The sequence below is a fragment of the Polyergus mexicanus genome, unplaced genomic scaffold, assembly GCF_030449975.1.
Source record: "Polyergus mexicanus isolate NDT 795.1 unplaced genomic scaffold, iyPolMexi1.0 SCAF_7, whole genome shotgun sequence".
NCBI classification, from domain to species: domain Eukaryota; kingdom Metazoa; phylum Arthropoda; class Insecta; order Hymenoptera; family Formicidae; genus Polyergus; species Polyergus mexicanus.
In genome coordinates, this window is record NW_027223327.1 from 10,988,737 (window position 1) to 11,011,943 (window position 23,207).

Below are 23,207 nucleotides of genomic sequence, written 5' to 3' on the forward strand. Positions count from 1 at the left end.
CATGGAGTTATGTAAATCACTGGATTACTCGTCCCTGTAAATTGGAAATCGTAAGGAAGAGAAGAGAATCCAAGCCTCTCTATCTCTCTCTCTCTTTCACACACACACACACACACACATACACACCTCTAAAATATCACCTCCCGGGTGGATAAGATTGACGAAATGGGATGACTCGTAAGAGGGAGAGAGATGGTGGCACCATCCCCCCTACGAGCACACTAACTTACACACCAACCCCGTCGAATCATCCCTTGGGTCACGTTACACGCATTAGTTAAACGGCGGTTCTGATTGGTCCGCCTCTACGTCCGAACGTTGATGATCCCCGGAACCTTCTTTAGTGCGGAGATAAGGTCAAAGTGGAACGCGCACGATCCCGTCGACCGAAGACGAGAGAAGGATTTTTACGTACTATAAAAGAAAAAACATGAAACGTTCTGCGATTTTCTTCTCTAAATCTTTTCTTTCGTATCCTTTTTTGGCGATAAATAAAAATAATTAAATTGCTGTCATTAAGATAAGTTTGATTTAAATCGATTAATATCGTTTAATATCTGTGATTCGAATAAATATATATGTATGAAGATAATGTTATTTTTATGTTTCCACTACAACGTTCGTTATTAATAAATATTATGTTATATTGCGTCTCTAGTATCTAGAAAAGTAATTATTAATAATTATATGTAGCATACATAATGATATATCGTGATAGCAGCTTCCTCTAGTTTATCTTTCTGGTCTCAATTAACGAAGCTTCTCGATAACATCTTAGTTTATTTAGATAATAAAAAAATTGAATGAGTTTTATTTTTAAAAATCTTATTATTTCTCGATAAAAAATTTGTGATGAAGTCACTGTTAGTTTTATGGAATGCGTGGCTTTCGTATATTTCATATATTACACAATTTTGAGTCAATTTATAGTATCGTTCTAACAATAAGTAGGACACAATACATTTTCTAATGATCTATGTTCGTAGTACCGCTGATTTCTCTCTTTCTCTGCACCATCGTCCTTGCACCGTAATAGTTCCAGGCCCATCTTGTTCCGCGAATTGCCCATCTTGTTCTGGGAATTGCCTATCGTTTCAGACTTATTGTGTCTATTTTTGCAAAAACGTTGAAAGAACAGCTGCTGTAATAGTAACTTGTGTTTTTAAAATACTAATGTCTCTCTTTCTCTCAATATAAATATATTTAAATTTAGAAAAAAGATTAATCATGATCTTTAGAAAAATTGAAAAAAGCTTAGTTCAATATTCTTTTCTAGAAGATAGGAAACTTTTTTTGGAAGCAATTATATATTTTGAAAGGTTCCATTCACGAGGGAAAACCTTAGAATCTAAGAATTTGCGTGCAAAACGGTCGGTCCTTTTAGGCAAAAAGAAAAGACGGATGAATTGTTGGAAGAAAATTGGGAATATGTAAACTTTTACAAAACTATAACAAATATCTTGGAGAACAAAATTTCTCTCATAAAATATATCAACTCATTTATAAAGAACGAAAAAAAACGGATAAGAAAAAAAAAACAGAAACAGGAAACTGATGATCAAATAATCAATGCGAAGGACGAAAAATATCAAATAGAAAAAATAGATCAAATCCGTTAAATACATAAAAAATGAAAGAAGATAGTATTGAGATAAAGATGTCATATCTTGAAATATAGCCATCAAGTTTAAATTATTGTAGAGATAATAAAAAGGATATGAAAGGAAAGATTCGAAAGGCCAATATTGACAAGAAATCAAGCTTTAATTTTAAAAATTTAATAAAATAATTCATGCGCGAATTAAAAATCGCGAACACAAGCGTACAGTATTTGATAAACTAAAGTTGGCGGTTTATATAAATCTTCGCCCAAAGAATATATAATCTTGATCTTGTTTTATATAATTATTACTATTTTCATAACGGATTAAAAGTTCCAAGAATAGGCGATGAAATAAATGCTAAGTTAATTACTGAAATTAGCGACAACAGTCCCATGATTCTGACATGTGGTCGTATTTAGAACGCACATTTTGAGAGCTAGAATTTCTTGCTCGAATTTTTTCCTACGAAAACACACAAATCTTCACACTGGGTGGTGCCACTAAAGTTTGTCTCGTATTGCCGACTTATATTTCTCTTATCAAGCCGTCAAATAAGAAATATACCGTTCTTATCATAGTTCTTATTAAATGCTTAATTACATGTTGCGAAAAATATGTAAATATAAAATATATTCTATATATTTTTTCACTCATTATAATATTTTTTTACTGTTATATTGCAATATATAAAAAGTAAAGAATATAAAATATTTTTTCTAGCAAATTAATAAGACCACTCTTTTTAAATTAATTCTAAAAATTGATGAAAAAACAACAACAAAAGTTAACATATATAGACTCTATTTAAAAAAATTAAGTTATGCTTGTTATATAATATATGCACCAATATGCGAAAAATATAATTTTGTCCGTTGTCACTGTTTCGAGTATTTCAAACTTGATACCAGTGTCGGGCTGGTTTTTTACGATGGGCTCTTTTGGTCTTTTCACATGCCGACGTAAGGTAAGCACTCGCCTTGTCACTCGACACGACTAATGGCCAATAATGACCGAATGACACGTCCAAAGTGCCGACAACACCACCAAAGAGTCGACCCACCAATCGGAAAATTTGAAGCAGTCATTGCAGTGTTCTCGAGAACCTTGGAACTGTGTTTTGCAGAATATAATTGCTTTAAACAAAACTCTCGTTAAATCTTACTCTAATGTTACTTTTACCATAAAAAAAGCACGATTAAACATAAAACAGAAAATATTGCAATATAGGAAATTAAAAATTCAAGCTTATTTATTGTAATAAAGATTAATAACCGTATAATAAACGCAAAAATATGAGAAAATAGAATCGAAAGATTTCTACTTTTTTGTTTTTCAATAAACCACAAGCGATCAACGAAAATACAATTGATTCAACGGGTTCTCCTATATCTAAAGAAATCTTTTTTCCTACGAAGAAAGAAGAGATGAGGATACCGTTCTACTTCCAACGGGATCAACGGCTGCACGTCGACGCGGCCGAAAAACTCATAAAGGCGAGATTGCTTGCTCGTTTTACGATCCTTCTATCGCGTTTTCGGGATTATTTGAGAAAATGAAATCCTTTGCGGGTCTCTGTCAAATGGTTTGGGGAAAAACTACGCGCGGCGAAGCACGGATAAAACTATTGCGGCGCAAGGGCGATGGTCCGGAGGGAGGGAGAAATGCAGCATCCACATCAGCGGTGATTCAAACACAGCGAAGAGAGAGAAAGGAAAGAGGTGGGCGGAATCGAAGGCAAATAAGGAGGCGAGTAAGAGTGGCTCTAAAATGCAAACCAGCTGGAAAATCGTAAAAGCGAAAATGTTACAAATGTAACAGCTCGCTCGACGATCACTCCGCTCCCGCCACCCCCTCTCCGACTTCCCGTGGCTTCCACCCTCGACCTCCACCCCTCGTCGGTAACGCGATGGGCGTTGCGGGGCTGCAACCTGCGCACCGTGGAAAGCGGCGAAAAAAAAAGCCAGATTGCGGGTGTTGTGGGTTGATGGGCGAGGCGGAAGGCCAAGGGGAAGCGAGGGAAACGAGATACCGGTTCGCATTCGTCAAGCGTTTTATGGCGGCCCTACGTTGTACAAGCCCGAGGGCCCGGGAAAAAGGGCGAGGCTGTAAAAGGACCACGAGGGATGATGCCGTATACTTTGTCACCATCACGTCGGAGTACATTGCGGCCGTTTTTTTTTTTTCATTCTAATTCTTTATTTTTTTCAGAAGCGTAGATAATGACGAGACTTTCAAAAGGCTGAGTTACGCTTGCCGATTGCTAAACGGGGTAATAAGCTTCCACAACCATAACAGTTTCCATGAAATGTTTTTAAAGCCGTTGGCCTTGATTTTTGGGCGGAATTTTTACGAATTCTTTTTCAAATGTACGAAGAATTAAGATGGAGAGAGAGAGAGAGAGAGAGAGAAGAAAAACTGGAAAAAACTGAAAATAGTCTCTCCAATATATTATATAATATATGAAATGCAAGAGAACACACAATAACTGACAAAATAATTATTTAACATGTGCTGCAGAAGATTTGTAACACTTAAACGGTGAAATTAAAAAATTAAAGCTACATTTAAAGATATGTATTAAAGTAAGAGATAACAATTACAAACATTATAGAAGAAAATATCGTTAAATGTATTTGTATAAGCTAATTACAAGACAAATTTGTTATAAAAAAAATAATTTCGTTAATTGATTAGAAATAATCTAAGAATGCTTAGAGGTTTCTATTTATCATATTTTTCTATAATATATATTACGATTGTTCCGCATATATTGAAAAATATTCGAAGGAGATTATGTTGAAATCGAAAGAAGCGTGTAGAAAAAAGTTGTATGGACTGAATATGATTTAGGATCAATTGCATCCGCGTCAGGAGCAATCGGATGTGACTCGACGGTCAACGCGAGCATCGTAAATTCATTAATAAATTACGCGAGCCAATTATAATTCTGTCCAATTCAGTGGCAGGCGTGGAGCTAATAAATCGCGGTAAAGTAACTCGAAAGCAAGACTGAGAAAGAGAAACTGCAAGGTAAACACGAAAGAGAAGGAAGGGGAGTTCATTGGGTTCCGATAGTCGCGCTCCGATGAGAGCGGAATTTTATTTTCTACTTTATATACACAAATCCGAATGACAGATGCACGAAAGTGTGATTCATTGCAAGATTGCGAGAGATAAAAATGAATTTAAAAAGAATGGCAGATTTTATTATACGCTGTATTACTTCTTTCCGAAAGTTTAACAGACAATTATGGCAGCCGGAATATATTTAGAATAAAATAAGTAATTGAATGTGAATTACTATTATTAAGGCGCATAAATTTCTCCCTTGCAAGACCGTCGGTTGCAGACCTACAATATAAAACATACGGTTAACGAGGCATTTACGTTAAAATACTCGGTATTATGGAATAATGATTCTCTTACAAAAAGCACTGATAAAAGGGAAGAGAGAAGCGCCTTCGAGAGAGTAGCCGTGTATCGCCAAACAGTCTGTCAATCACGCGGCGGAGCATAATATCGGGCGTCGGATAATAAAAACGATTATAATTTCCATATAATTGCGCCCGCGCCGGTCGTGCCAATCTCGTTCCGCTAGTGAATCGAGCCGCAAGAAGGAGAAGTGTGACGAGAGAGCGTATCCCGGCGATCGACAACGGCAGAGAATTGCGGCCGTCCATCGCGTCGTATGAATGGAGGCGAGAGCTGATCTTTCGCGCGCGCACGCCGGGGGAGATGGTTACGCATCCGGTAGCCGGTCCATTCTGGATGCTTAAAGCGTCGAGGAGCTTTTTAAAGACGTGGCCTCCCCTCGCGTCTCGGACGGAACTGCTCACTTCTCTCTCTCTCTCTGTCTCTCTCTTTGGTTTTCTCGGCCGACGAGCGAGAGCGCACTTACTTTTTGCTCGAAATCAATTTGTAGAGCACAGTCGATTAATTCCGTGGTCCGGCCAGGTGGCTGGCTCTCCGTTGAGAGGGAGAGAGAGAGAGAGAGAAAGAAAGAGAGAACGGAGCGACTACGCAGCTCTTACCGTGCGTATACATCGGCCAGGACGCGATCCCATAAGGTCATCAGGGTTCGCGTAACTGGCCGATGAATGCGTCGGTGTGGTCTCGCCTTCGGGAGCCACCCGTCTCACCTTCCAGGCCGGGTCCTCTGTTCCTGGAAATCGGCGAGGTCGAACAATTAACTAACATCTACGAGAGATGCGAAATGAGTCATACATTTCGCCAGAAATAAATCCTTGATTTCTCGCACGAATGATGTCTGGAATAAATTTCTAAATCGTAATCGATCAAGTATTCTCCTAATATATTCTCTTCTCTTTTCGCACAATTCGCGTAGTACATCGCCAATTGCGTAAATCGCGGGAGCGCTCGGTACGTCGGCGATTCTCATGGCGAAATCGCAACCGTTCGACAGTGCTCGGATTTCCACTCCGGAATTCGCGGAGATAAAAATTCGCTCATCCAGCTTCCGAGTATATTTTTGTCGAATGCCTTCTCTACGATATACTAACAACCTACAATTCCATTTTATTTCCAACTTTAATTTTAGAGCCTAGGTTTCTAATCGAGAGACAAGAGCTTCTGCGGACATGCATATTTTATCGAATATCCTGACAAAAGAGCACGGATCTTCTCTCCCTTCAATCGATCTCTAATATATTCTTTACATTTTTTCCAAAATTAAAAAATAAAATATATAAAATACACATATTATTTTACACGCTGTTTCGTCTAGCCTTTTTTTCACACTCGAAACAATATTTATTATTTTACTCTTTAGTTTTGCGCGACTCCGTTTCTGTGCATTCGTCAAATCTTAGTACTGATCTTCGTTATCACATAAAATGAGGAGTAAGATCGCCTGAAAAAACCAAGAGGAAGCGAAGAGCGATTGGGAACGCATTTTTCGCGCGCCATCGAAGCTGTTAGATGCGGCAGCATGCAGAGGAAATTGCGAAAAATCTCGGCAGTTTTGTTGGGCGGAGTGGTGCGCTAAACAAACAGTAGTTGCACGGCCGAGCAATCATTGCACCGAGTTAGCGCGGGATCGTTTGTATCGTGAAGGCGGGAAGAGGGAAAGGGGGATGATCGCCCCGCTATGATGGGTGAAAATGCAAGGTGAAAATTGCTGGTTTGTTGCCGCGGCTCCCGCCAAGAATGGCGGGGCTTGTCGAAGGAGGAGAACGGAAAGGGGGTCTTCTGGCAGTAGCGAGCGAGTCTCGAAGAGCAAAGGCCGGCAGCAACCTTCGGTTTTATCGACTCAAATTGGCCGGAAAGTCGAGTCCGCCGCGCACGTGTGCACGTTCCTTCTCCCCTTTCACGTCTCTCTCTCCCTCTCTCTCTTTCTCGTCTTTTTCCTCCCTTTCTCCGCCCGCGCTCTTTTTCTCTCCTCTCGCCGATCGAGCGCGTTCCGAGATGGTTTGTTTGTACAACGCGTCGTAAGAGTTTCCAGGTCGCCAGAACGAATCGAGCAAGGTCGCGATGGTGGAGACCTCGCTCGTGTTTGAGAATATTACTCTACAAGAGTCTCGCGCTTTTTCACTAGCACAGAATTTATTATAAAACATAACTTTCTTCTCATTTTTTCGCAATTTTATTTATCAATCATATCTTTATTCTTCATATTACTCAATATTTATTTTAATATTGTGACTATTTTAGAGAAATTTAATTAACCGATTCACCGTGATTATAAATACGTTATACTGCTGTGTATAATTAAATATAATTTCAAAAGAGAAAATATATTGATACTTGATACGGAAGAGCATAATTTAATACATCGATTAAAGAAAATTGAGAACGCAGATTACGAGGCTCGCGTCAGCGAGTAAATAGCCATCCTGTTTCTCGCTAATCGATATTAGACGTAAAGTCGCGAATTAAAAGGAGCGGAACGGAGATGCACAGGCATCGCACATAGTGCCCCCGGGAGTGATTTATACGAGGACATAAAAATTTGCAACCGTTGCTCGAGTTTCTATTAAATCGATGCGCCGCCACAGCCCCGTGAACATTAATTAAAACAATAAAAACTGTTCAGCGCGTCCTCAATTTTTCGGATTAATATCATCCAGGTAAAGTATTTGCACATTGTAGAACGTGATAAAAGATAAGAAAAAGCAAAAGATATATATATATATATAGAGAGAGAGAGAGAGAGAGAGAGAGAGAAGAATCGTGGCATTCCGACACACCTACGAGCCTGAATTATTTATATGCGTACGCGTATGCGTGCGAGCAATAAGCAATAATCGTGTGTCTCTTGGACGAGATATTTATTATTGCCGAAGGTAATAGAGTACGAAAGCGACGGAGAGAGGATGAGTTTAAGTTAATACGTCCAAGAAGTAAAAAAAAAAAAAACAATGATTCCGCGTAATCGAAAAATTGTACACGAATAGAAAAGATTTATATTTATATTCAGATTAAATTGTAGATGATGGATAAAATGAACATAAAGGCTTAAAAAGAGATATAACAAGAAACGCATAGACACATATTATGAAAAGTAATATAATTCATATAAATTTCCCGCGCGAAAAATTATTTTTTACTTTAATTAAAATAATGCGTTTAGTACAGCGAGTTAATTGTGTATCCTTGATTAAACTTCATAATTTTAAAGATTTACTGAGAATTAAAATATCTCTCGTTTCTTTATTAAAGCTTGAAATATATATTTATTATCAGAGATGCATTATTCGCTATATAAACGAACAATGCGTGTGGATTCAAACGTGATTCGAAGCCGCAAAGCTCCGTAAAATACGAGCGCGTGTGCGTGTCTGTCGATATGTGTGATATATGTAATTATATTATAGATAATATTGACGCGCGCGGTGGTTAAGAGATTTATCGCGCATTGTGCGCGCGCTGCGAGTGTGCAGTTCGATAAAAAGCTTTTTGGAGCACAGGCCGCGTAATTGTAGCTTATAAGAGCGACTATTTACGTGCACGCGAGCTCGTGCAATAAGCAATGATCGCGAGTGCACGTCGACCGATATTTATTGTTGCCGGAGGGAACGAGCGCGCGAAAGATGCGTGCGGAATAATATCGCCAGAAATTAAATACAGATTAAGAGCAATAAAGCGAAAATGTCGGGGCATGTTTTATAAATCGTCGGCTCTCATTCGTTTTTGCTTCACCCGGAAGAAAATTATTTATCGCAATGAAAATAAAATATGCATACGTGTATTTGAAGGAAAGATAGGAATAAATGCGTGAAAATAAATCTTAACTACGGAGTAGCCGTTTACACTTATATTGTAGTATTCGTGATCTCGCAATTATTTTAACGTCACCGGCATCGATCCTGCCGATCGAATATTATTTCATGACGTCGTCGAGAGTGTTGCGCGCTTGTTGCCTTTTTCGCGGTCTCGGCAAGAAAATCAGGACACAGAGAAACTGAAAGACGTGCGACGATCGAGTTGTCAGTTGAAGGAGCAATCGATTAGAGTTACGAGCTCTTAACGAGCATCTGACCACGCACTACGACAAGAGAGAAGTCCGCGAGAAGTATATCTCGTAATAAATATAATAAATCGTTGAGACAGCATAATTACGACGCTCTTTTCGCAGATGTATGCCGCGATCAATGTTCGGATGCTGACGATTAACCTTGAACTGTAAGTTTCCTCACGATCCCCATTTACCGGATTGTCCCTAATTGCTACTAAATATCGACTCACTCGCTTTAGCGTGTTGCGTGACGTTTTATATTATTAAGTACGTCCTTACGTGACTGATCGAATGTTGTTAATGGCGAGAGACGCGCGTTATCCGAAGTAGCGAAGCTACATTCTCCCTCCTCGACGTAGTTTCGCGCAATGATCGTATCTGTGTAATAACGTATATACGATGATCGGATGATCGTTACATCTTCGTATGTGCGTAATTTTCTGCATATTATCTATTGCTAAGGAAGATGATTATTTGATTATATATATACATAAGTTTTACTATGTAACAATAAAACAAATATCAAAAGATAATATCAAGTAATTCCTGATATCACATATCGAGCATAATATATTGTTTTTATTATTAGCGGGATCAAATCGATCGATTATTGAAAATATCGTTTACTACGATATTTAACAGAAAATCGTACGCGCAGAATCCTTCCCCTTTCCAGGCTCGCGTCGAAAAATTCTCGCCTCCGCATAGCAACGATCGTTCACGCACACGCCTACGCACGCACGTGTCTGGACGCGCGAGGGGATGGTACAACACCACACGATCATCCGCCCCCACGTCCGCAAGGACAGCGATCGAGTCTCGCCGCACGTAGTATATTACGTATTGTGTGCTTACAGTTTACAGAGGATGATGCGCGGCTGCAACGATCTCATTCGCGTCTCTCCCTTCTCCCCTCCCCTCCCGCAGTTAACTCAAATTGCATTATGGCAGGGCTGGTTGCGTTCTGGATGCCGATTGGGGTGGGTCCGCGTCCCCCTCGTATGGAGGGTTACGGGAGAATAGATGTGTACATATATATATACACGCACCACTCTGTATATATGTGTATGCTACGCAAACACGAGGTACGTTCCATCTTACGTGCGTATGCGTGTATACCGCGTCACGCACGCTGACCCCGCGGCAGATCAGGACTATTTGTTTAATAGGGATTATTGTGTCGGTCGGCGGGGATGATCGAGCTGCGAATTGAAATCAAATGACACGTGACGCCCCTCGCCAATGACGGCCTCTTTGTGCCTCTTGATGCACGGCGACGGCCCGTATACGTACAATATATACGTATACGTATTGACCTTGTTACCGTTGCTCAGGGTGCGTCCCGAAGATAAGTGCACCGCGTAATTCGATAGCCGTAACGTGCAGTTAAACCCGTCGATCACGCTCGCAAATCTAACAGAAACGCCGCTTAATTAATTATAAGTGCGCGTAAAGATTGATCATATGAAATATGCCTAATATGATTATAAAATAAGTACCGTGTATAATATTATACATAAAAAAGTATTATGCATATTAAATCACATAGATCCCCACCAAAAAAATTTATAAAGAAAATTCATAATTTCAGCCTCAACATTTCCATACCGTTCTCGCGACGGAATTAAATTATGCTGAAATTTAATATCCAGAGATCACGGACAGTTAGTCTTACAAATTATACGAGACAACGTGCTCATCAGGCGCGATCGATTTTTTATAATTATTTCGAATTGACTGCTTAACTCATCTCTCTCTCTTTCTCTCTCTCCCCGGCTCTCTGCGTGCACGATGGAGAAAATGATTGCGTTTTACCCAAACTGAATTTACAGCGGGTTCCGTATTCGCGGTCCCGAGAATCCGTTATGTTGTAATTGGCCGGTCGTACAATTATCGGAGCGACCGCGATTACTTCGCTCCTTCGGTTTAGTGACGTTAAATACAGGTAAGGGGTGTTGTAACGTTACGGAATTGCCGCGTTGTTACAAGCCCGCAATATTATCTATCGGCGTCGTTCCACAGCGATGCCGCGTCCGTCGTCGATGTGATCGTCGATCGTGGATTTTTTTTTTCGCGCATTAAATTGCTTCATTATGTAATAGAAGAGGTCGTGCGAAATGCCGATCGCGCACATTAAAATACGCGAGAGACTAATAATATCAATTATAGCGACGAACGAAAAGAACGAGGCGCCGTTTTTGCTTGTTGCGACATTGTTCTCTTAAATTAACCCGTGTATCTATCGTGGCGCGAATAATAATACTGCTTTATTAACCCATCTTATTGTTGTATCATATACATCCTTTCAAATGCGTCATTATTGACGTTATTCAACTCTGATATGCAGACGATATGTGACGTAGCTATTTAAACATCATAACACGATTGACGCAATTTCCTATAAATACTTGCGCGATATCGAAACTTCCACGATTGCTTATATTTTTAGCAACGAAATTGCGAAACAAAGAGAAAGAATAAAAAATGCGTATCAATATATCTCCATAAAGATGAGTAAGAGGAGCAATCGGCTGATGCAAAATTCTCTTTGCATCATTATAATAATGTTATATGTTATTGTAATTAAATAATTTAAACGAAAATCGTTTAATAAATTAATTAAAAAGAGATCTTAATGGCGCGTGCGCCACTCGGTGAACCGAAACGAGTGATAAGCCAATAAATCATTCCGCAACATTTCGTCATAATTACATCAGCTTACTCTAAACGAGCGATAAGAACATCGATCTCTTTTTTCTCCCATCCGTTACTAAACGGCTTCTTGTTTTCATCCTGTTATTTATCGCAATGGGACTTGATGACGTTGCGATTTATCTAATTAGCGGCACTGAAAGCAGCATAGGCTCGAAAAAAAAAGTCAGATAATAAACAAAATGACTTTCTTGTAACATAAATTAATGAACGTCGCTCTCTCTAATGAGAAGATTAATAAATTACTCGATTTAAAAGAAGATATATATATATATATATAGATACATTGGCAAATAATACTTGGCTCATATGCGACTTATACTTGAAAATAAAGTTATGCTATACGATTTCAGAGAAACGGGCGATAAACTCTTAACAGTTATAACATTTATAACGTAAAAAAAAAAGATTGTCAGAACGTTCAATAAGGTAGAAATGTGCATCTTTTATCGTCGCTCGTAAGGACGTCAGATCGAATGAAACGAACCCGAAGTAACAAGGCATTTTCTTTTTCTGGACGAAACGAAGGGCAAAGTGTAGATATTTCCTAAAGCGTGATCGCGATGCAGCATTCGTCGTTCAACAGGACGGAGGTAAAAATCCATCTTTGGAGAGGCGAATAACTACTGCTACTTCTCCCCTAGGAGACTAGAAGCCAAAGAGAAAGAATAGTAATGCGAAAAGAAAGAGGTAGAGATAACGAAAGAGAGAGAGAGAGAGAGAGAGAGAGAGAGAGAGAGAGAGAGAGAGGGGAAGAGAAGGAGAGAAAGATGGAAGAGAAAGAGGTGGCGAGCAAATGGAAGTCGGTGAATCACGAAACAAGCGGTATGTAAATCCGCGTAACGGGGCCGTTTATTCGTCCCATAAAAAGGCCAATAAAACCTTCTTTCGCAGTGGAAGATATACTCCCGGGCCCTCGTCTACCCATCCCGCGCTTCCGTTCGCCACCCCACGGCTCCCCTTCCTTACCCCCGGAAAAATGACAGAAAATAAATCGCCGTTGGGATAAAGAATGCGAGACCTGGCTAGGAGGATAGAAGGGGAGGATTGCCGTTCGCTCTCAGTTTTCTAGTTATTCGCTCTCCACAGACGACGGATTTTCTCCAGAAGCCGAGAGAAATCGTTCTACATATTGTCTGGAATTGATCTCGCGTGTCCCGCTTCGCCCCCGCACGAGGAACCGGTTCCTCTTTTTTTTTTTTTTTTTTTTTTTTATTTATCTGAATAGCGAAGCTGCGCGCTACTCATTCTCGCCGTGATCTCCATGTCGGTGAAAGAGGGTGACGAATGAGGCGAGTGATTGTGGAAATTTCTGTGAAACGAGGGAAAATGTAGACAGTGTTTCTTCAATTAAGCAGTCTCTTGCACATCGCGACTCAACGGGAGATTTATCGCAACTAACGATAGAGATTTATGTACCGAGATATATTTAGAGGCGACCGCAGCTCGAATTAGCCTTCATTTCTTATTTTAATCACGATTGTGAATTATTATCAGAAGCGATAAAAATACTACAACGATCGTTTTTTATGCCGTATAGAAAAAGGACTGTAGAAAATTATTCCATAAAAAGAATTGTGATATTTATTTTTAGAATTATGTATCAATTAAATTATATAGCTATTATATGTATAAAAATTTGAAAATTTTATTTTCGATTTTTTCGATTTAGATTTTTATAACTAATTATTTAAAAAAATTTCGTGGATTGCCTTGCTGTATATAATCATTTGCAGCAGTTCTTGGGAATACGATGGCGATTTTTCTGCAGTAAATGGACATGAAAGACGGTAAGGGACGAGTGGATAATCCGACGGGTACCGCGTTTACACTATAAACAACGTCTTGGTGTTGGGAAAATATTATTGTAACGGGGGTTGGCAGCTCTGTCTGAATCCTCGTGAAAGCGATACAGCAGTTTATATCGGAGCCAGGTGCCAACTTTCCGAGATAATGCTTAAGGCAGTGAAGAAAGAAAATATAACGGGTGGCAGGCAGAGTAGCGTGGCTATCAATTGTACAACTGACATCGTAATTACTATAAATTGCTACATCATCGTATTTGTATTACGAAACCGTTGTATTTGTATTATAAAACCGTTCCGTTCTTACATGATACATTCGCTGATATTAACGTGATTAATACGCGTAGTAATTTATAAGCCAGATAAAGCGACTAATTAACTATATTTTTATTATCTCTTGTTAAAAGGGGCGTATCTATATAAAGTAAAATCCGCGCGAGAAGCTTCATCCTTCGAGAAGCGAAAATACAGTTAGCCTGTTCCTATTTTGTCTTTATTTACTTCGAAGGAGGGAAAATCGATTTTGACGGCAGCACGTGCCGTCCGTTAATTCGACGCAGACTCTCGACAAAGTTTTTCGAAACATAAATCTCGTTTGCGATACGTATCCCGGGTGCTTTTCCCTTTATTCTCTCCGATATTTTTACAATATTTTTTACATATTTCTCTTTTACGAGAATTTACAGTTGCAATAGATATTTTGATTATTACGTTCGAACTCATTGTGATTCGAAGCAACTGATAATATTTTGATCAGCCATACTAGTGGCAACATTTTATGTACAAGTACATAAAATATCAATCAATAAAATATATGGCATAAACAGAAAACATTTGTGTTTATGAGAAAAACTGTTGTAATTAAAAATGCAATTAAAAAAATATAACGTTTATATCTTTTAGCATGTATCATTGTCAACTATTAATCTAGATTGCCATCGGATCTAGATCAGGATGCGCATCTTAATAACGCGCATAAAAAGCGAACGCGGTTTACGTTGAACGCGCGCGGCGCAATTAATATAAATCTCACGGTCGTCGGAGACGCGCGACAAATCCCTGCCGTCAATTTCTCGCGCGTATTACCCGCCAGATAATATTGCGAGCTCGGAGCGGAGTATGAAAGCCATTCCTCGTCCGGGTATTCGAGCGGAGGATACTGGATGAACGGAGAGGAGTTGGAAGTTGCCCCGTTCTCTCTCGCTCGTCCTCTCGCCTCCTTTCTCTTCTTCGTCAGTAAACCGCTTGGGGCGTGCTAACGAAACCATCATAAGCAAGCACTCTTCGACAAATTCATAAAGTACAGTTCATAAAACGTGTACTTAAGGCGCGACGGGGTGCAGACGAAGGACAGAGCGGAGCTCGTAACTCCGGCATAACCGACCGGGTGTGTTAAGTTGAGCGGACAAAACGATGGCGCGTGCAGCGTGAATTTTCTCAACACCAAATTCAAATATTCTCGAATATCGAGACACATGGGCGTGGCCGGAGAAAAGGAGAAATACCGGCTCCGAGATCGTTCATTATTAAAATTAAATGGGCTTTAAAAAATTCGTTGTCAATATTAGCACCGAGGGCGCTATGATGAATTTCTTCAAGTTTTCTCATAAACGGATTAAAGATTAACCTCGAGATTTATCTATCATCCTCTAGATAAAATCACGATAAAATATTAAAGTGCGATAACCTCTCCCCCGTGTACAAGCATCGCGCACAAAAGTGAATAATACTACCGCGAGCGCGCGCGAGATCGCTCTCGCGCCGCTTCCTGCTTTAATAATAATCGCAATAATTTCTACCTTTAATCGCGGCCTCCTCCTCCTTCTCCTCTTCCTTGGATGCTTCACGTTGTAGACGTCCAAAAGATCTCTGAAACAACAGATACGTTTATTGTTAGACAACAATGGCGTGATCTGTTAATCGCGCGCATAGTAAGCGGCACGCGAACATAATGACGGACAATGGCGCGTATATGAAACTTGCATGCGCATCTCGTCGGAGGATTCGATCGCGCGCTATAAATTCCAGCGGATGCATCTCTGCGCGTAACAGGATACAACGCATGCACGAGATGCGGGAGCGCGGCGTTTTGTTTCTGAGAACTTGGACAAAGTAACTGCTTCTCTCTTTTCTCTTCTGTTATAAAGGAACGATAATTAATTACCGTTCGCCTCTCTCGCAGTCGGAAGAGGCCCGGATAATATTCGTCACTGGTGCGCGCACGGGGCCCCGGGGGCCCAAAAAACATTTATACGGCACTCTCGCCACCAGGGCATAAGCGAGAGAGATCGAGAGTGTGTTAAAACGCATTCTAATGCGTGAATGCATGCGTGCTGGTCCGCGTGAGCGTGTGCACGATGCTTTAACAAGGGTCTGACAGGCTCGTTGCCGTTGTTATTTATCGGTTATGTCGGCGCATCTCCCATCTCGACGAGAAAAGCCCCCGCTATCCTCTCCTGCACCCTCATTCACCCTCTTTCTCTCCCTCTACTCGTCTCTCTCTCTCTCTCTCTCTCTCTCTCTCTCTCTCTCTCTCTCTCTTCCACCGCACTCATCCCTCGTCGACTCGCGCGTGTAAAAGTCGCGTATACGCTCGTGCGTGCACATCAACAGCGTAACCGAGCGAGCTCTACGCGAGGATCGTACCCTGTCGATGATGATTAACATGAGATGAGCAATGAGAACATAATTGGTCCTACCGTAAAGATTTAGCGCCGCGAATATCTGCATTTACATACGGGCAAATTAAAGTTATAAATTGTTCTGTGACGAGTGATTTCGTCGAATGTTTTAATAAAAATCTCTTCTCATGAGAAAAAGATTTGTTATCCGAACTACGTTTTAATGAACATTGCATATTATACGTATATTTACATAGCACGAGTGTAACTTTATCCTTGCCGAAACCTTTTCCTAAAGGAAGATGAATTTTCGATATTTTTTTCGAAGAATCTCCAATTATAACTTTGTCAAGTTTCTATAAGACGGATATTAAAAATAAAGTAATAGTAACAAAAAAACATTTAAAAAACGTTTGTAATAATTACGTAACCGACAAAAAAAAAATTTAAGTTTCAAGTAAAATAGATTTACGTTATCCCCACGCTGTTACGCCATTGGTGAGCGTAACATGGCTTATGGACATGGAAGACAGCTATGGTGGACGAGTGCATTTTCTCTACGACCGATCGTAGAGCGCGACGTTAGAGCGCGGAAAGAATAGTAGGGTGGTTGTGGAGAGGAGGGACCCAAACTGTTAGACCGCCAGCACGTGTTAAAAACATAACCACTTACTTGAATGGAGTTAGCGTTTATTTATCGCGTGCTCTCGCTCCCTCTCTTCCCCTGCCATCTCCTCACGCCTCGTACCCGGAGATAATTCGACCGGCGTACAGCTACAGATCCGTAGCAGTTGAGATTATCATGGAAAAACCGCCGTGATGATCGTCGAGACGCTTCCTCCCCCGCCCACTGAGTGATTTCGGCACTTAGCGATGGCAACGATATTGAAGAATGACGGAATTACGACTTCCAGTCGGTCCCTGGGACGGCATCAAACTAATTTTAAGAGTGCTCGATCGTAAGACACACGCTTGCTTTATTTTAAGGAATTATCTCAGAGCGCTTGTATATAGAATATATAGAATCCGGATATTATATTGAAAAAAAATTAATATAGTTGCCGCGCCCATCTCTTTTAATTTTTAAGTAATTTAAAAATTCGGAGTACGATTAAATTAAATTCATTATCTTCTGAGAGATCGATTTTATTTTAAACACAAAATCACACACGTTCGTAATTCCTATTTATTTGAAACCGGTCTTACAAATTAATGTTTTAATCTATTTTTTTTTTATATCTTCAAAATACCGTAATAATAAACTGATGTTGAATAATTTTATATATAATATAATATCTTTTGAAATGTCGATGAGAAATGGTAATGTTTAGATTTTCTAGACAATTTTTCCAGACGTAGCAACGATCGCCGAATCACTGCCACGTAAAAGGACGAGAAAACACCAGGTTAACACGAGCTGGACGGATTTATCAGGGGTGTATCCCGTGGGAGACGTCCCGACAGCACGTTGACCGACAGCTCCCGCGGGAACGCGGCCGCTCATACATGCGAATTGGGAAAATTTTCACGCTGGAAGAGCGGATTATAACAACAGCGATCACCGACCTGGTGAACCGCGGTAGGAGGAGGCTCGTTACGGTTTTAATCGTTTCATCAACTTGTTGTTATCGCGTTGAATGGCCAACCATTTTATAGACGATCGGCCGGCGATGGAGAGCAGCGACTTGTTTTGTCCCTCGTGGGTTTTCAGGTCGATTTGCGTGGAATACGAGACGAGCGATGCGCGAAAGTTAAACGGAACGGCGGGGAAGTCGAGAAAAAAAAAGGCACGTAATCGCAATATACGAATTACAGTCAGAAAGCTCGTCTATTTCTAAAAGGTAAAATTAAATTATTAAGCATTTTTTCCGAAAAGAATCAGAATGTTTTCGGAGATAATTAATGCGAATTAACACAGTTGAATGGCACAATGTTGATCTGTCGTTACATATCAGGTGTCTCAACATTTATAAGAAAGAAGAGAAATTTAGAAAAATATGTTGTCATCTGCAGGAAACGGATCTGTGAGATGAAACCTCCGTTGTGTTCGATCCCGTGTCCATAGGTCGCTTAACAATCATGGTTAATACATCTGCGACGCGTCGTTAATATGAATCTGCATAGTTTCTCGGGACTTAACGAGGTCGTAAATCGCGTGGGATGTCCTTTCTTTCCGGGAAAGATCGGGAATCTGCGCGCGCGGAGCGCTGGTTCAACCGAGAGGCCGACATTCGATCTGTTTTCGAATTAGACGGAGAAGGTAGTCACTCGTAAAGATAGTGGTACGCGCACGAACACGACCGAAGTAGATCCTATCTCGTAGAATTATGTCTTTATTAGGCGGAATCTCTGTCCGATGACCATAACGGTTTCCCGAGTTGCGGAGAACCGCAGGTGTGCAGGACGAAAGCAAGAGGAATATGTCAGGATCCATAGAAAATGACGCGATACGGGCGAAAAAACGAACCGAGAATCTTCTCAAGAATCGAGAATTTATCTTTCAGCTGAATCTTCTTTTTATTTATTGTTAGATTTCTTGCTCCATAATACCGTTATCGGTCAAAGACAGAAGATACGGTACATTTAACTATTTTTTCATGTTTACAATACTAAAGTTTTGCAAGAATTCGAGAGAAAAAGAGAGAGCTATCTAAGTTAACTAAATAAAATATTTATATATTCTAAACAATATTATATAATATTTTATTTCTGAGAAAAAAAGATATATATATATATATATATATAAAAGTTCGAAATATATCACACGTAAAAGAATTTTACATATATTTATCGATTTTAGAATAAATAATTTATCTCAACGCAAAATTATATATGTATATAATTTTCTGAACATTTATAATTTTTTATGCTAAATTTCTTGATATTATTAATCATCTACAATCAATATAAATATGCTAATCATATATATAGAGTCGCTGGCAGCTGTCACAGTTTCGATATTTTTAAAGATCGTGAATATATTTTATACACGTATGTTTAAGCCGATGCAGATCGCGGTTACTCAATTCTATATTGACGGTTGAAACTACGAACGATCGAGGTAGAATGAGATTTCTATAGCGTTATTGATAAAGTATGACTAATCGGTAATCACACGTTGTACACCGCTGCCAATACGTACGACTGACAGCAATATCCATCTTGCAAAGTTTTTTTTTTTTTTTTTTTTGCGAAGCGTTCGACAGAACAAAGTGGGCTCTCGTTTTGTTGGATTAAAGGCTTCGCGATCTCCGCGGATCAATTTACACTTATATTGCTTAGCTTGCATCCGTCGGAAATTGAGAAACAAATTAATGGCAAGACGAAGATCTTGTAATAATATTATGTAATAATATTTAATAATAATAATAATAATAATATGTAATAAATATTACATTTTCTAAAAGAAAGAAAGAAACCTAACGCAAAGATATTAAAAAATTGTAAGTGAGATTAAATCTCTTAAATGTGATTAAGTATGTTAAAAATTTCTATGGTAAGGCCCTTCAGGTAAATAAAGACGTCGATAAAATTGAGCATAGTTCTGTAGGATCAAATATATTTTCATTACAGTCCCTTCTCTCTAGATCTTCGAGCGATCAGAAAAGAACGAGATCTCTTTTAGTCTATTCTCGATCGTCGAGTTTTCAGAGATCGCGGGAACTGACCGTAAATCTGTCGTCTTTTTTGCAGGTACCGTTAGAATCCTTCCTACACCAACCAACTGAATATATTTTCGTAAAAGACTGATATTTTTTTTATTCCCGCGCGCGCCGAGAAGCGGGGAAAGGGGAGAGAAGAAAATATAGCAGTATCCTGGGAACAAACACGCGAGATTATAGTGAGTGATAATCGGTAAAATTAGGAAAGCCCGGGTACGGTATTTATCACCTATATATGCCGACTCTATCTCCGGACGATCTGTGATGAGAATTGTGACACTAAAGCCTAATTGTCTTCGCGCTTCGATCATATCTCGTAATCAAATTAAATTCCAATCTAGGTATCTCAAAGATTTGTAGCGTACGATAAATGTTATATAATAGTTTTAAAAGAGAACAATCTGATTGCTTACTTAAAATATCAAGATTGAAAATTGGGATCGAAAGATTGAGAAAAAAAAAAAAAAAAATCGCAACTCGGCTATGTAGTTTGTAACAGTATATAGTTTGTAATTATTTTCATGATTTGTAGAATGCAGTTTATAGTTTACAGTAGTATGTAGTTTTTATTTATTTTCATAATTTGTACGTCGATTATTGAATGGCCAAGTATCATCCCGATTAACTAAAGGATACTAAAAACTAAGCCCGGAAACTATAAGATCATTTATTTTACCATAAAGAGACTAGAAAGTGAACTCGTAGATCATTTATTTTATTTCGATCAATGAGACTATAGGAATGGTTTCCCCATTGTGACACATTTGACATAAGAGTGCCATAATGTCTAAGTAAATTATATCACGGATTTTAGAGAGCATTGTAATATTCTCCGATTTTTGAATGGACAGAAGACCTTATTTTTCCCGAATTTTTCCTGCTGGTGCTTTATTTTCTTTTGCCCGGTCCTTTGCGAGCAGTTTTGTTAAATTATGTTGCCGTTTTCAGGAATTTTCTTTTGTTAAAGTAATCCATTAACGTCTGCGAACCCAAGATATTAGCGAAATTTAATAGGCTCGCTTACAATAGTAACCTAGCTGCGTATAGACACTATTGTGTAAGAGTGAATCCATTAGGCACTATTGTAATCCATTTCGCGTTGCCCTTTTCCGTTATTTTTACAAAAACCTTCGTCTTTTCAATCTTCTCATTTTTTCTCTGTTGCATAGTAGTCTCTGTGTTAATATAGTATACGTATTTTTAGATCTTAAAATCACGAAATGGACTTCTTAAATTTTTTAACTGTATATCGCGATATATATTTATATCACATATATTATATATATATATATGTATTAATATAATTATTAACATTTTTATTATATTATATATATATATATATATAACAATATGCAGATATACAGAAATATTGAAACAAACGATTCGGTGATTAAGACAATCAATATCTTATCCAAACAGAGCTGCAGTGTTGACAACTCAATAAGCTAATTAGTCGAGCGTCCTCATATGCGAGGCTCGTACGGTAAATATTATATTACGTATACCGGTCTCTACACTTCGCACGCACGCGGCCGTTTATATTTTACAGCCGATACGCAATTTACATACTATACTACAGAGTAATGCGAGTTATGCAAATTTTAATCGGCAATAATATACATGCCGGCCGGCACCTGCGCATCGGGGCACGCACCTTACTTTCCTCCCATCATACGCCATAGGCATCCTACGCCATTGGCAGCGAGCAATCGAAACGCCATTAGTACCCGATGGCATTAAATGAGCGTGTTCTCCAGGCGGGTAGCCGTCTCCTTCGCGCACGGCGGCTTCCACGAAAATTAACTACTCTCGCGGTGCTTCGATTTGAAATTCATTAATTCTCCCCCTTTCCTTCCTCCTCCTCACTCTCCTACTCTCCCCCGATGTTCACGGACGGCGTAAACCAGACAACGATCACCCGCGGTGACCGAGGATCATTAACGCGCGCCTCGCCTCGTTTCGGATTACATATTGCTTTTCTACGTAACGGGCGTAAACTTGTCGTTGCGGTTAAAAGCGATTAATAAATTAAGATATTACCTTGTTGCGCATAATATAATAATAAATGGTCGTTTTGAAAAAAAAATAAGCTCGCATTGCTTTGTCGAATGTTATCATAAATTACGAAGATAATCACGCTTTAGGATCTTCGAATCGACGTAATTTGTTCCGTATGTATTAATTATGTATCAATAATTAATTATCTGTTAATATTTTTCTATGTATTGAAAATTACATTTCAAAATATACTGCTTGGCGAGAGGATTCTCGATATCGGATGCCTATCGAGTGCCTATCTGGGCGATAAGAGACACATCCGAGAGTCCACTAATATCGCGTTAGTTGCGCTCGCAACGAGATCTCGGCGATGGCCTAATCGCCTTATCTAAATTAATGTAAATTGTCATTTGTCAGCGAATACAATCTATAACAGCCGGACAACGCACGGGACGGGAAAGAGTGTGGATTGTAATGTCGCGATGTTTCTTAATAGAGAAACAGATAAGATCACCCCTTCGATTCTTTCTCCTTCTCTCTCTCTCTCTCTCTCTCATTCTTTCTCTTTCGCCCGGCAGATTCATGCGTGACGCTGAATAGGCGTGTTTTTCCTAGGGTATTATGTTTCTTCTCCGGGCTATAAATCGAAAGATAACTCCGATAACGTCGCCGAATTGAAAGCAAATGTTCCATTGACACGTACTTGCAAGTAGAAAGGGTAATTACGCGAATCGACGATTTGTCAGTTTCATTCGAAACTTGGATACCTTCACAGATTTATTGTGACTGTATTAAATTGGATGGATATTATATATACGTTATTTGGTCACAAATTTAATTTTTTTTTACTTTTACTATTCAATACAATTCTCAAAAGATTTTAGTATAAAAAGTTATGTAATAAAGATTAGAAATGTTGGCGTAAAAGGCGATTGATATAAATTAATTGAAATCGGGATAGTAACGTATTGCACAAGATGTATTGCAGTATCTTATAAAAGATACTAATGTTTCGAAATATCGTATGATTAAGCATAATCGCGAGACAAAATTATCCAATTTAAATTAAGATAATATAAAAAGAAAACGGCTTATATACAGAGAGTGAGCGATAGTTTCCTTATAAATGACGCGTAAAGAGTTAATAGCAATTTTTAATAGCAATGATTAATCGGCAAGGCGAGTAAAGCAGTCGTACCACTTCAAATAGATACAGTTTGTATAAATAAACAGAAGAATTTACATAACTATGCGGGAAACTCGTCTATCGCGATCCGATAATAATAATCTCGTAAGTCGCCATAATTTAAAACGCTGATGATTAGATTGAT

At 39.1% G+C, this 23,207-nt stretch overlaps 1 long non-coding RNA gene across 2 annotated transcripts in view; it reads right to left on the reverse strand.

The window, feature by feature from the left end:
* Positions 1-23,207, reverse strand: part of LOC138935026 (uncharacterized) — a 172,442-nt gene that overhangs the window by 146,973 nt on the left and 2,262 nt on the right. For both annotated transcript variants that reach the window (XR_011447206.1, XR_011447207.1), the window contains exon 2: positions 15,395-15,464. This is a non-coding gene — a long non-coding RNA (uncharacterized lncRNA). The remainder of the gene's footprint in view (positions 1-15,394; positions 15,465-23,207) is intronic.